General features: G+C 42.6%; 1 protein-coding gene and 1 non-coding gene across 2 annotated transcripts in view; both read left to right on the top strand.

Annotated features, from left to right (window-relative positions):
- LOC145402123 (E3 ubiquitin-protein ligase RNF123-like) overlaps nucleotides 1–13,161 on the top strand; it is a 168,422-nt gene that overhangs the window by 116,587 nt on the left and 38,674 nt on the right. The window lies entirely within an intron of this gene.
- LOC145402439 (5S ribosomal RNA) lies at nucleotides 2,356–2,474 on the top strand. The gene has a single exon (XR_013897772.1). It is a non-coding gene; the product is annotated as a 5S ribosomal RNA (ribosomal RNA).

The following is a 13,161-nucleotide window of genomic DNA, read 5'->3' as shown; positions in this document are numbered from 1 at the left end:
CGCCGCTCACATAAAATCAGCATTATCTCGCAGTCTGCCTCTGATACCTCTTGTGCACCCATTTATCACAAACACTGCACAAGGTGGAATTACTTTCCATGCCCTTGTGGCAAACTGCACATGGCCACTCTCCCTCATCTTTGACAGTACTGCCACCAACCCTAGATATCATCACTTTTGTTTTATCTACATGTACCCTTAAGCCCTTGTGCCCCATACCATCCTCCACTTCCTAAATCTTTCCTCTGTCTCTCTTTCATTCTCTGCAATCAACACCAAATCATCAGCGTACAACATCTCCCACAGGAGTCTGTTTCTGAAGTGACATGAGAGGGCTTCAAGTACCATGATAAACAACATGAGACTCAAAACTGACCCCTGATGCACACCAGCGTTCACGGAAAACGCATTATTCAAATCTACATTCATTCTTACCGGGGTGCGAGCACCCACATACAGTAAAAGCTTGATTAACCAGAATGCATGGGGATTCTTCCATTCTGGATATGGAATTTTCCGGATAACCGATTGTTACTCTTAGAAATTTTCTGGGAGGTCAAACAAATTAAATAGGACCAAACTTGGGGCTTTATTTCATAAAGTACATCATGTAGTATTAGATACAGTACAGGTACACTACAATACACAAAAAAAGATAGCAAGAGAAATTGTACAGGACTGTACACAAACCATCAAACATTGCCAAAAATTATTTAAAGAAAATTTAGCATATGTTGCAGGCCAAAATAATTTTAAGAACTTAACTGCATACATCCTGTACTGTACAGAACTAATCAAGAATTATAGGGGGATCATTAGGATCATGAGATGAGGATTCAGACAGTGGAGGAGAAGAAGTGGAAGGAACAAAGTCAAGAGCTGAAGAAGTGGAAGGAACTGGGTCAGGAGCTGAAGAGGTGGAAGGAACTGGGTCAGGAGCTGAAGAAGTGGAAGGAACTGGGTCAGGAGCTGAAGAGGTGGAAGGAACAGGATCAGGATGGTGGAGCACGGGTGATTTGAATCGGCGACAACCGGTATCTGAAAAAATTTTGATCCCATGCCAGATCAAATTTGTGTTCTGGTTATACCGATGTGCTGATGCGTTGGATGCCAGTTAATCGAGCTTTTACTGTACATAGCCATAACCACCCTAACCAGCCACTCCTCCAAGCCAGGCTTTCTCATTGCCCACTTCACCACGTCTCTAGGGACTTTGTCAAAGGCCTTTTCCAAATCAACAAAAACAAAATACAGATCCCTTTTCTTCCCAATATATTTTTCCTGAAGCTGTCGAACAATGAATGTGGCATCAGTGGTCCTCCTGCCTGCCATAAACCCAAACTGCATCTCATTAATATTCACTCTTTCTTTAATCATACCTTCTAGAACTCTTTCCATAACCTTTATTATCTGATCTGAAAGCTTTATACCTCTATAATTTCCTCTTTCCAGGGCATCACCCTTCCCTTTATACACATTTACAATTACACTCTTAGACCAATCATCTGGGACAACACACTCGTATATAATCATATTTATCAGGTCAGTGGCTAACCTAACCCCTATATCTCCTGAGGCTTTCAACATTTCGGCAGTCAACCCATACCCATACCAACATTAATCGACTTTTGCTTGCCGATATACAGCACTATGTGGGCCCCCCCCCCCCAGGCCATCTCTCCACCTCCCTCTGTCCCATTGGATCCTGTCCTCTGTCCCCTCCTTCCCAAACTACCTCCCATACCCCCTCTAGACCATATTGGCTGTGTTTGGCAGGTATATTCCCCCTCTTTCCTCCTCTCCTGATGCCCCCCCCACACTCCCTCCACTTCAATATTCCCCTTTATTTCTCAAGAACATCTCATTCTCGCTTATAGCGAGGAGTACCTTTTTTTTTTTTTTTTTTTTTTTCCACGGTTGATTGTGTGATAACCATTAGACAAATGAAAGTGAAATACAGTAACCCCTCGTTATACAATGCCTCTTTATACGATAGTTCGCTTATACGATGTTGACATTTTAGTACCCTACACTCGCTATATGATGGGAACGATTCTCTACAACAATGGATCATCCGTGGCTAAGTGAACAGCAAATGAGTGAACGCAATGCAAATGTCCCCACACGGTTGGCGCTGAACAACACACACTCATCAGCCGGCCCTGCCTAGCCAGCCATTTCTGACGGTGATGAGTGAGGGTTGTGAGGTGACTGAGGCCCTTACTGTCCCTTAGCTTCGGAATCAGGACAATTCACTGTCAAGTCAACTTGCCGTCAGGACGATTCCCCGTCATTTATATACATATCATTTTATGTAGGAAGTACACTAGTTTTTTAATTACATGAGTTATAAATGCCAACGGCCATGCCACGTTGAGTACACCGCTTCCCATCCGATCAGCGAAGTTAAGCAACGTTGGGTCTGGTTAGTACTTGGATGGGTGACCGCCTGGGAACACCAGATGCTGTTGGCATCCCTACGTGTCAAGTGGGGTTGGTGGAGGATTGGTGCCCCTCCCTGTAAAACAATTAACTCTAAGCCCTTGGCCACCCCATTTGGGATACGTGGCGTCTGGCAATGGATGGATGGATGGATAAATGTGATGGTGGTTTATTGTTTTTATAATAAATGTAAAATATGGCATCAAATAATGGGTATTAACTGAAAAAAATATAAATATATTGTGACGTGAATCAGGCGATTTACGATCTTTCCTTCATCGTTTAACATAAAGCTACATAGGAGACATTGGCATTTATATAAATGCCTAATGACCTTAAGTGAACGATCGACATACTTTGGAATTATACAATAATCTTCATATTACGTCTATATAAACGTTTCAGGACAATTCGCCATCAGGACTTTTCGCCGTCAGGACGTTTCCCCGTCGTTTATTTACATATCAGTTTATTTAGCACGTACACTAGTTTTTGAATACTTGTACCTCTTCAAAGTCGTGTTTTAAAATATACCCAGGATGTTTTAATACCAATGGAAATTAATGAAGACAGCTATGGGGACGCTAGAATATAATTCAAAGTCAACTACAGCGAGGTAGAAACAAGTTAATTTTTGTCTAAAAGTGCAACTTATAAATGATATCCAGAGCTTATGCTATGGAATGAACATGGACTTTGATAGATCCCCCTGAAAATTAGGTATTAAAGTATCAGTTAATCAATAATAAGTAAGAATGACGAGGAATCGTCCTTATTTTGACGGCAAATTGACTTCACGGCGAATTCACTCAGAACCACATCAACAACCCTACTTGCTTCAGTAAAGGTAACTGCTGTACACTGTAGTTTTCATGTTTTTTCCTCTTTATTCTTTATTATGTTACTTTAAATGTTTAATCATAAGGATATTTCATGTATATGAGTGCTACGGTGTGTTTATGTGAGAGTTTAGGCAGGTCTGGGAACGTATCCCCATTGACTCCATGTTATAATGGGCTTGCTATATGATGGGGTTTTCAGGAACGGAGCCCCATCGTATAACGAGGGATTACTGTACTGTATACATTTTCTGGTGGGTAAAAACCAACTTTACTTTGGTCCAGTATTTTTTCTCTCGCTATACATATGGCTTAACAGGTTTTATTTTTGATGTTCTTTGAGGGTCAGTACAGCATTGCATTAACTATTAGTCATATAAGAGTTATGTGTACTTTTTCAGATGTATAAATTCATTCATACTTTAGGGGTTAAGAAGGAACCAAAATTGTTCTACAGATTTGTAAGTGGCAAAATGAAATAAGGGATGCCATAGTGAGACTGAGAGGTGGGGAAGTGATATATGATAAGAATGAGGATATCAGTGAGATAATGAACAAGAGGCTACATTCAGTATTTTTAAATCGAGATGAATTAATGCAAGTGAAGAAGGGAAAACTAAGCAGTTAGCTGAGATAGTAGTTGATAGCAGTGAAATGGCACAATGACAAAGAAATTAGATATGAGAAAGGCCATGGGGCTAGATGGCATTGATGAATGGATATTAAAAGAATGTGCAGATCAGCTGCTGCAGCCAATTTATGGTATCATTAAATGTTCATTGAACACAGGAGAGTTACCAGTACCCTGGAGAAGGGCAAATATAGTACCAATTTATACTGTATAGGAGGTGATAAAGAAGATCCACTAAATTATCCCTCACCAGCATTGTTTGCAAATTTTATGAAAAAATTATCAGAAAAGGGTGGATTAAGTTCCTAGAAGAAAACAAGGTAATAACAGCACAACAATTTTATTTCATTGAAGGCCTGTCTTTTGTTAGAAACCTGCTAAGGTTTTATAACAGAGTGGTGGATATCATACAGGAAAGAGAAGGCTTGGTTGATTGTTTCTACCTGGATTTGAAGAAGGAGTTTGTTTCTACCTGGATTTGAAGAAGGAGTTTGTTTCTACCTGGATTTGAAGAAGGAGTTTGTTTCTACCTGGATTTGAAGAAGGAGTTTAATCCGTAGGCGCCGGGCATGGGTTGACCTATTTATGTCCCAGAACCGGGTTATTTTCAGGATAATCCCCCCCCCCCCCAAATCAATCACAAATGACAAAAAACACATAAAAAGTGCGTACTTATTCTCTGTTGGCGATTTGGAGGTGGTGGTGTGGTGTGAGGGAGCCGGTGTGTGGCAGCTGGGTTGAGCATGTTCAAGGTTGCGGTGGTGTGTTGGCGATATTGGTGGAGGGAAAAGGGATGATTACCTCGCGCCAAAATAAGTGTTGAGTGTATCTGTTTCTCTCACTAATTCACAATGCCGTATGAACACAATATTACAACTAAAACAGCAAAAAAACACAAGAAAGTAACTAATAAAAATTGGCTTATTTTATGTTTTCCATGATACTTATTTTCTAACAAATTTATGTCTTTTTATTTATTCACTATTATTTATACACTATTTGCACATTATTTCACTGTTTTTAGTAACGCTTTGACAGTATGATACTCCCAAAAGTCTGGCTATGGTCAGTACAAGTGTACTTAAACACTCATACACTCTCCCCCACACCCCTCAGGGTCCCCTAGTAGCCTTCCCCACCACCCCACCCCTCCCGACCCCTACCCCAACCCTGAACGAGTATCAGCTGGTTCCAAGGCCACACTCTCCCTACGCTGGCCTCCCACCACCCTCCACCACAGCCCTCCTCACTGCTGGGCTGAAACCCACACCCCCACCCCCTCTCCCCGGCCGGCCAGCAATACCCCGCTCACCAGCCATGCTGGGACAATACTCTGAGTCCATATAGTGCACTACTAAGTTCAAACATGCCTGTGAAAAATTAAAACGTCATATGACGGGGACCTTAGGCCTCTACCAACACGTCATATGACGTGGACCAGCGCCTAGGGGTTAATAGGGTGCCGCACAAAACATTACAGTGGAAATCAAAAACTGTTGGAGGAGTGAATGGGAAAGTGCTAAAATTATTAGAAAATTATTTAGTAATAAGAGACAAGTATTTTCAGTGGAAAAGTATGACTAGTGGAGTGCCACGAGGTTCAGTTATGTTTTTGATCTGTGTAAATGATATGTCAGAAGGCTTAAGCGGTTGTATGAATGTGTTTGCAAGTAATGCACAAATTATGAAGTGAATCCAGAATGGTGACAGTTGTGCAGAATGATTATAAGTTGATAAGTTGTACAGTTGGAGCCAGGCATCGGAAATATAGTTGGGAAAAAAAAAAAAAAGTCATGTCCTAGAAATAGGAATCAATGACAAAAGACCTAGTTATGAGTATGAAATGGGAAGAGAGAGGATCAGCAAAGCAAGGGAAGAGAAAGATGTGGGAATGACCATACAGGATAATTTATCACCAGAGAAGCATATAAATAAGGTAATTGGAGGGACATTTAGATTGATAGGCAGTATGAGGGTGGCTTTCAGCTTTCTGGATGAGGAAATGTTGAGAGAGATAATTTTGTCCATGATTCAACCGAAATTAGAATATGTGGTAGTGATATGGTCACCACATTTGAAGAAGCATGTAAGAACATTGGAAAAGGTACAGAGGATGGTGACTAGGATGCTACCAAGTTTGAGAGAATTATCTTATGAAGAGAGACTGAAGAAGCTGAAGTTACCAATGCTCAGTGAGAGAGAGAGAACGAGAAGATTTGACTGCAGTGAATAAAATTGTTAGAAAAATGGTAAAGGTAGATAGGGAAGATCTGTTTGTGGATGATGATGGGAAAACAAAAGGACAAAAATGTAAACTGAAGAAGAGTAGGTGTTTAAGTGATGTGAAAAAATTTAGTTTTCCAAATAGAAGTACAGTATAGATATTTGGTACAGTTTGGAAGAGGAGGTGGTGCAAGCAAAGATCATCCGTGTGTTTGAAAGTACAATTGGATGGGCGTTCACCATCCACTCACTCGATGTAGTGCTGCTTTCATATGTCTGCCCTTTCCTCTCTTCCTTCCTTCTTTCGTCTTCCATCTGACTACTGGTAACTTTACACTCCCCTTCTGTCTTTCATTCCTTCATTCTCTCCTCTTCCTTCTGCCTATGGGTGACTCTACACTGAGTGACAAGCCAGATGGTTTCCTGTACACCAGGAAACCATTTACTACACTGGGTAGTAACCATATTACCAACTTATGTCACCTTGTGGTTTGGTGGGTAATTAAGGCACTTCAGTCGGATTGAGCCGGTGCAGGTTTATATCCGAGGGATGGTTGGGGTTTATTGTTTACGTAATGCCAATCAGGGATGAGTGAAGCTGGTCACTCTCATCTTAAATACCAGGGCCAACTTGCCTAGCCCCAGGTTCCTATACTTTTCATAAGGCAACACTGGATTAGATGATGAATGAATGATGAATGATAAAATATAGACAGGACAATGTGCGTAAAGCTCAAATCCTGTATACTGCAACTAGGTAAATACAACTAGGGAAACACACACAGCTCTTTATCAGTCACCTTTCTCTGCACAGCATCTAGGTTATATACAGTAATAAACTGCCATTATTCTTGAGGCATCTGACTTCTGTTGGGTCTTTTACAGGGCAGCACAAAGCCTTTCTCTTTTCAAGAAGCTATGATATGGGGAGAGATGTTGTTTATTTCTGTCACTTTCTGTACTGTTTATGAGTGACTTCATACTTGTAATTTTAAAAGTGTGAATGAGTGTCAAGCACCAATGAATTCCGTAGGAAGAACTGAAACTTCTGAAAAACAAAAGATGAGCTTATTATTATAATAATAATAATATCTATCTATCTATGTATATATATATATATATATATATATATATATATATATATATGTATGTATGTATGTGTATACTTGGGTAGTGTGATGAGTAAGGATGGAAGTTTGGAGGGTGAAGTGCTTGAAAGGATACAACCAGGAAGAGGGGTTGCTGGTTCCTTGAAAGCAGTGATAAGAAACAGGGAAGTGAGCATGGAAGTGAAAAAGTTATTACATGACACTATTGTGATACCAACTCTAACGTGTGGAGGTGGAGCTTGGACGTTGTTAGAGGGACACAGGTCGGGAGTGAGAGCAGTGGAGGTGAGTTGTTTGAGGGGAGCCTGTGGAGTCATATTGAGAGACAGACTGACTGGTGAGGATATGGAGGAGCATTGTGGTGTGGATGTGGATGTGATAGGAAGCATTAGGAGAAGCACACTGGGGTGGTTTGGCCATGTGGAGGGAATGTAGAGTGAGAGACTGATGAGGAGAGTGTATGTGAGTGAGGTGGAGGGGGAGAGAGGGAGGGGAGGGCCGGGGATGAGATGGAGGGATGGAGTGGGTGTGAGAAAGGGGGGTATGAATTGGGAGCAGGGCAGTGAAATGGCGGGGGACAGGGTGACTTGGAGGCGATTTGTTTGTGGCCACCCTGTATGGGATTAAGGTGTCTGGCAATAGATAGATAGATAGAATAATTATTATTATTATTATTATTACTATTATTATTATTGTTATTATTTTTATGACTGTATTATTATTATCTGAATAAGTTGTAGGGAGGCGGTGGCTGAATCGGTAGAGAGGCGGCTTGCAGTCTTGATGGACCCAGGTTCGAATCCTGGCTGGGGCAGGGGACAGTTTAAGGATTTGAATTTCATAAAAAGCAGACTTTCCTGATCTACCAGATGACCCACCGACATGTCGTAAAAATACCCCCGCTAATACCAATACACCAGTCCTGTATGAGACAGCCCTAGCATGTATTCAATATGGATGGTGGGTGTTAGCGCCGAAGTGGTGACATGTGGAGGTGTAGGAGGACTACTGGGCCTTGGGATAGGCTACTGCCCCCAAGATATAGGCCCTGAAGCCTTTGCCTAGAGTCGGACAAAAAAAAAAAAAAAAAAAAAAAAAAGGTGGGGGCACTCACCATCCACTCACTTGACGTAGTGCTGCTCTTGGGTGCCTGTCTTTTCCTCTCTTCCCTCCTTTCCTTTCTTCCTCTTCTGCCTTTCTTTCCTTCATTGTTTCCTCTTCCTGTCTGCAGGTGACTCTACACTGAGTGACAAGCCATATGGTTTCTTGTGCTGCGCACCAGGAACCGATTTATATGGTAACCATATAACCAGATTATGGCGCCTGGTGGTTTAGTGAGTAATTAGGGCACTCCAGTCTGATTGAGCCGGTGCAAGTTTATATTCAAGGGGTGGTTGGGGTTTATTGTTCACATTATGCCACTCAGGGATGAGTGAGGCTGGTCACTCTCATCTTAAATGTCAGGACCAACTTGCCTAGGCCCAGGCTCTACACTCCTCATAAGGCAACACTGGAATTAGATGATGACGATGATGATGCTTATTTTAATGCCAGTCAGCTTTAGTGGTGAAACCTAAGTTTTTCCAGTGAATTCATGTCTTATTGACATCCATTTCTGTTGGAAGCTACTGGTCTTTAAGATACCCTTCCCTTCCCCAACCCCTAACAGTAATGGAGGACATCCTTGGAATGCCGGCTTTTTGAGGGAACACAAAAACTAGTGAGTTGCAAGTAAATATGAATCAAACCCAAAGCCATCTGAATAACCTACCCACCAAGACAAGCAGCACATAATTTGATTAAACTAATCCAAATCCACAAACTGACCTAACAAACAACAGTATCTTAAGCAAACTAACTAAACCATGTTGGTCAGATGTCTGTAGCAGTGGTGGGCAGTGCATACGAAGAAGGACCTTGCACAAGCGCAATGCGCAATCCACAGTTCACTACCTTGCGCAAGCACAAGTGCACAATCTGACAAATATTTAGCTTGCGCAATGTCGCAAAGCACAAGCGCAAACCATCTGCATATATTTGTGGGAATTACTGTAAAATATTGAGACATTATATAAAATAGCATACTTACTTTTGTTTATTGTTATTATTATTCTGTTATTTGCGCAAGTACGCAATCCAATATTTAGCTTGCGTAATGTCGCTAAGCTCTAGCGCAAACCATTTGCATATGTTTGTGGAAATAACTGTAAAATATTGAGATATTTAAACAAATTAGCATACTTAGTTTTATTTATTATTATTCTGTCCATGTATCTATTGCCAGACGCCTTAATCCCATAAGGGGTGGCCACTGGCCACAAACAAGTAACAAATCGCCTCCATGTCACCCTGTCCCCTGCCATTTCACTGCCCTGCTCCCAGCTCACACCCCCGTCTCTCATATACCTCTCCACTCCATCCTTCCATCTCATCCTTGGCCTCTCCCTCCCTCTCGTCCCCTCCACCTCACTCACATACACTCTCCTCACAAGTCTCTCGCTCTCCATCCTCTCCATATGACCAAACGACCTCAGTGTGTTTCTTCTAACATTTCCTATCACATCCACATCCACGCCACAACGATCCTTCACATCCTCATTTGTCAGTCTGTCTCTCCATGTAACTCCACATGTTCCTCTCAGATAACTCATTTATTTCCACAGCTCTCACTCTTGACTACTGTCCTTCCAACAAGGTCAAAGCTTCACTTCCATGCATTAGAGTTTTGTATCACAATACTGTCAAGTAAATTTTTCACTCTTGGTAGTTCAAACAGAGGAGTGAACGGGCTGTGGAACGGAGGGACAGGGAAACAAAGGCTGTGATGTTGCCAGTTTTACTTTTATCTGCATTTTTGCAAGACGTTTTATTTAATAATTCAATACAGATATACAATAGCATTGTAATTCCTTACAAAAATCATTAAAACACATTATTTAAATCAAATATCGACAGCCTAATAAATTATTAGGCTGTGGATGTTTGATTTAGATATGTTTTAATGATTTTTGTAAGGAATGTCATATGCTACTCTTAATAAATAATGTACTTTTAATTTATTATCATTTACTAATACTAATAATAATTTTTAAAATATTAAAATATATTATCTCTGTTGAAGCATTTTAAGAAATGCTACTACCCTCCGTCCCTCCAGCCTCCCCCCAGCAATCCAGAACCCTCACGACCCGCCCGAGCCTCCCCCATGCCTTGTCCAGACATACGGGAAGCTCCCAAGACCACGTGTCCCTTGGATTGCTCAGTGCGCAATCCACAGGACAGGTGCGCAAGGCAGGTGCACAAGCACAATGTTGCGCATGGTCTCGTGCGATGCGCAATGCTCAAACGATATGCACCGGAGCGCAACGGTGCGCAGTCGCATTTTGCACAAGTGTTTGCGCACCTGCCCAGCACTGATCTCTGGTAATCTTCATCCATCCATCCATCATCCAATCCTGTGTTGCCTCATGAGGAGCATAAGAGCCTGGGGCTAGGCAAATTGGTCCTGACATTTAAGATGATAGTGACCAGCCTCACTCATCCCTGAGTGGCATTAAGTGAGCAATAAACCCAAACCACTCCTTGGATATAAACCTACACAGGCTCAATCCAATTGGAGCACCTTAATTACCCACTAAACCACCAGGTGCCATAATTTGGTTTTATGGTTAGCACTCAGCATAGTCAATGGTTTCCTGGTGCACAGGAAACCATTTGACTTGTCACTCAGTGTAGAGTCACCCATAGGCAGAAGGAAGAGAAAAGAATGAAGGAAAGAAAGACAGCAAGGGGAGTGCAAAGTCACCCGTAGGCAGAAGGAAGAGGAATGAATGAAGGAAAGAATGACAGAAGAGGAAGGAAGGAAGAGAAGAATGGGCAGACACCCAAAGCAGCACTTATTTTTTTAAATCCAGGAGGGGAACAACCCCCTGACGGCTGGCCATTTTGTTCATTATCCATTGCAGTGGAAGTGGTGAGATATATATTGTCCTTATTGTCCATATGCAAAGGATCTAGTGTTAGGAAGAATTTTTGCAGTCATTGAGCTGTAAATATTAATAAGGCCAAGACAGCCTTGTTCCAACTGGGCTCAGAAAGACAGTAACACCCAGTAAAGATGGACCAGGCTGCAAGGTGATACCTGTCTATCTATCTATCTATTGCCAGGCTCTCCAGTCCCACACGGGGTGGCCACAAACAAATCGCCTCCACGTCACCCTGTCCCCCACCATTTCACCGCCCTGCTCCCAGTTCACACCCTCCTCTCTCATATACCTCTCCACTCCATCCCTTCATCTCATCCTTGGCCTTCCCCTCCCTCTCTCCTCCTCCACCTCACTCACATACACTCTCCTCATCAGTCTCTTGCTCTCCATCCTCTCCACATGGCCAAACCACCTCAGTGTGTTTCTCCTAACGCTTCCTATCACATCCACATCCACACCACAACGCTCCTTCACTTCCTCATTTGCAAGTCTGTCTCACCATGTGACTCCACAGGCTCTTCTCAAATAACTCATTTCCACTACTCTCACTCTTGACATGTGTCCCTCCAACAACGTCCAAGCTTCACTTCCATACGTTAGAGTTGGTATCACAAAACTGTCATGTAACAACTTTTTCACTTCCATGCTCACTTCCCTGTTTCATATCACCGCCTTCAAGGAACCAGCAACCTTTCTTCCTTGTTGTACCCTTTCAAGCACTTCACCCTCCAAACTTCCATCCTTACTCATCACACTACCCAGGTATTCAAACATACTCACATTTTCCATTTCCTCACCATCCAACCTCATTATACATTCACTGACTTCACCTCTCTCGAAGACCATAACTTTACTCTTCCCTACATTCACCTTTAGATTCCGTTTCTTACGCACTCTCCCAGAGTCACCCACCAAGCCTTGCAGCTCCCCTTCATCTTCACTTAACAACACAGTATCATCTGCAAACAGCAGTACAGATAGTTTTCAAACACTGCCCTCTCTCATTAGGGCCACTCCAACATCCACTGCCCTACATTGTATCTCTTTTATTACCCCATGCATATACAGATTGAACAGCCATGGAGACATGACACATCCCTGTTTCAACCCAGCCATCAAATAGAAAAACTCACTCAGTGGTGGTCAGAAAATCCACTCCCCCCACCTCTATATGGTCTTGCATCCATTACACATCTTCGCATCCTTTCATCCACAGACACATAATCAGTCATTGCCTTCCTTTCATTCAGTTCACCATCCACCCTTCTCATCACTCGCCATATACTGTACAGTGCTCGTCAGAAGTATTCAGCGTTGTCCGCCGGGCGCGCAATACTTATGGCCCAAAAAGAATCACCCATTTTTGGGGGTAAGAATTGAGCCACAAGTTTGAGCTCCGAGCATGACGTCACGGTAGCCTGAGGCCTTCTGACGCGCTGGTTGGTTCCCGCCTCAGTCGCCCACGGGCTGCCTGAGAGAGAGGAACTCCGCCGAGTGTCCCTCTCAAATTGCGCCATTTTTTACCGAGTGTCCCGCAGTGTTTTGGCCTTCAAAACTTTGTTATGGCACCTACCCGTGAACTATCGAGTGAAATCATATCCCAGATCATTGCTCTAAAGGAGGCAGGCCACCAGACAAAGGAAATTAGTGAATTGGTTGGTGTGGCACGATCGACAGTGCGTCGTTGGTGTGCGCGGTTTCGGGAGGAAAACAGTGGTGAAGTTCCCACAAAGAAACCGAGGTCTGGTAGGCCTAGGAAAACTTCCCCAAGGTCTGTTAATGTTTTAAAACGTGCAGTGGAGTTTAATCCTTGTGTGAGTGCAAGGAAAATTAAGGAGAGCAACCCGGAAGTGTTTGGTGAGGTGTCAGTGAGAACAGTGTCTCGTAGGGTGCATGAGCTTGGTTACACAAGTCACAGGCCTGTGAAAAAG

The sequence above is a fragment of the Coenobita brevimanus genome, chromosome 57 (assembly GCF_032717465.1).
Source record: "Coenobita brevimanus isolate Jiangsu-jjx chromosome 57, ASM3271746v2, whole genome shotgun sequence".
NCBI lineage: Eukaryota > Metazoa > Arthropoda > Malacostraca > Decapoda > Coenobitidae > Coenobita > Coenobita brevimanus.
Note: the sequence above shows the minus strand (reverse complement) of the source record. Positions and strands in the feature narration are given on the sequence as shown.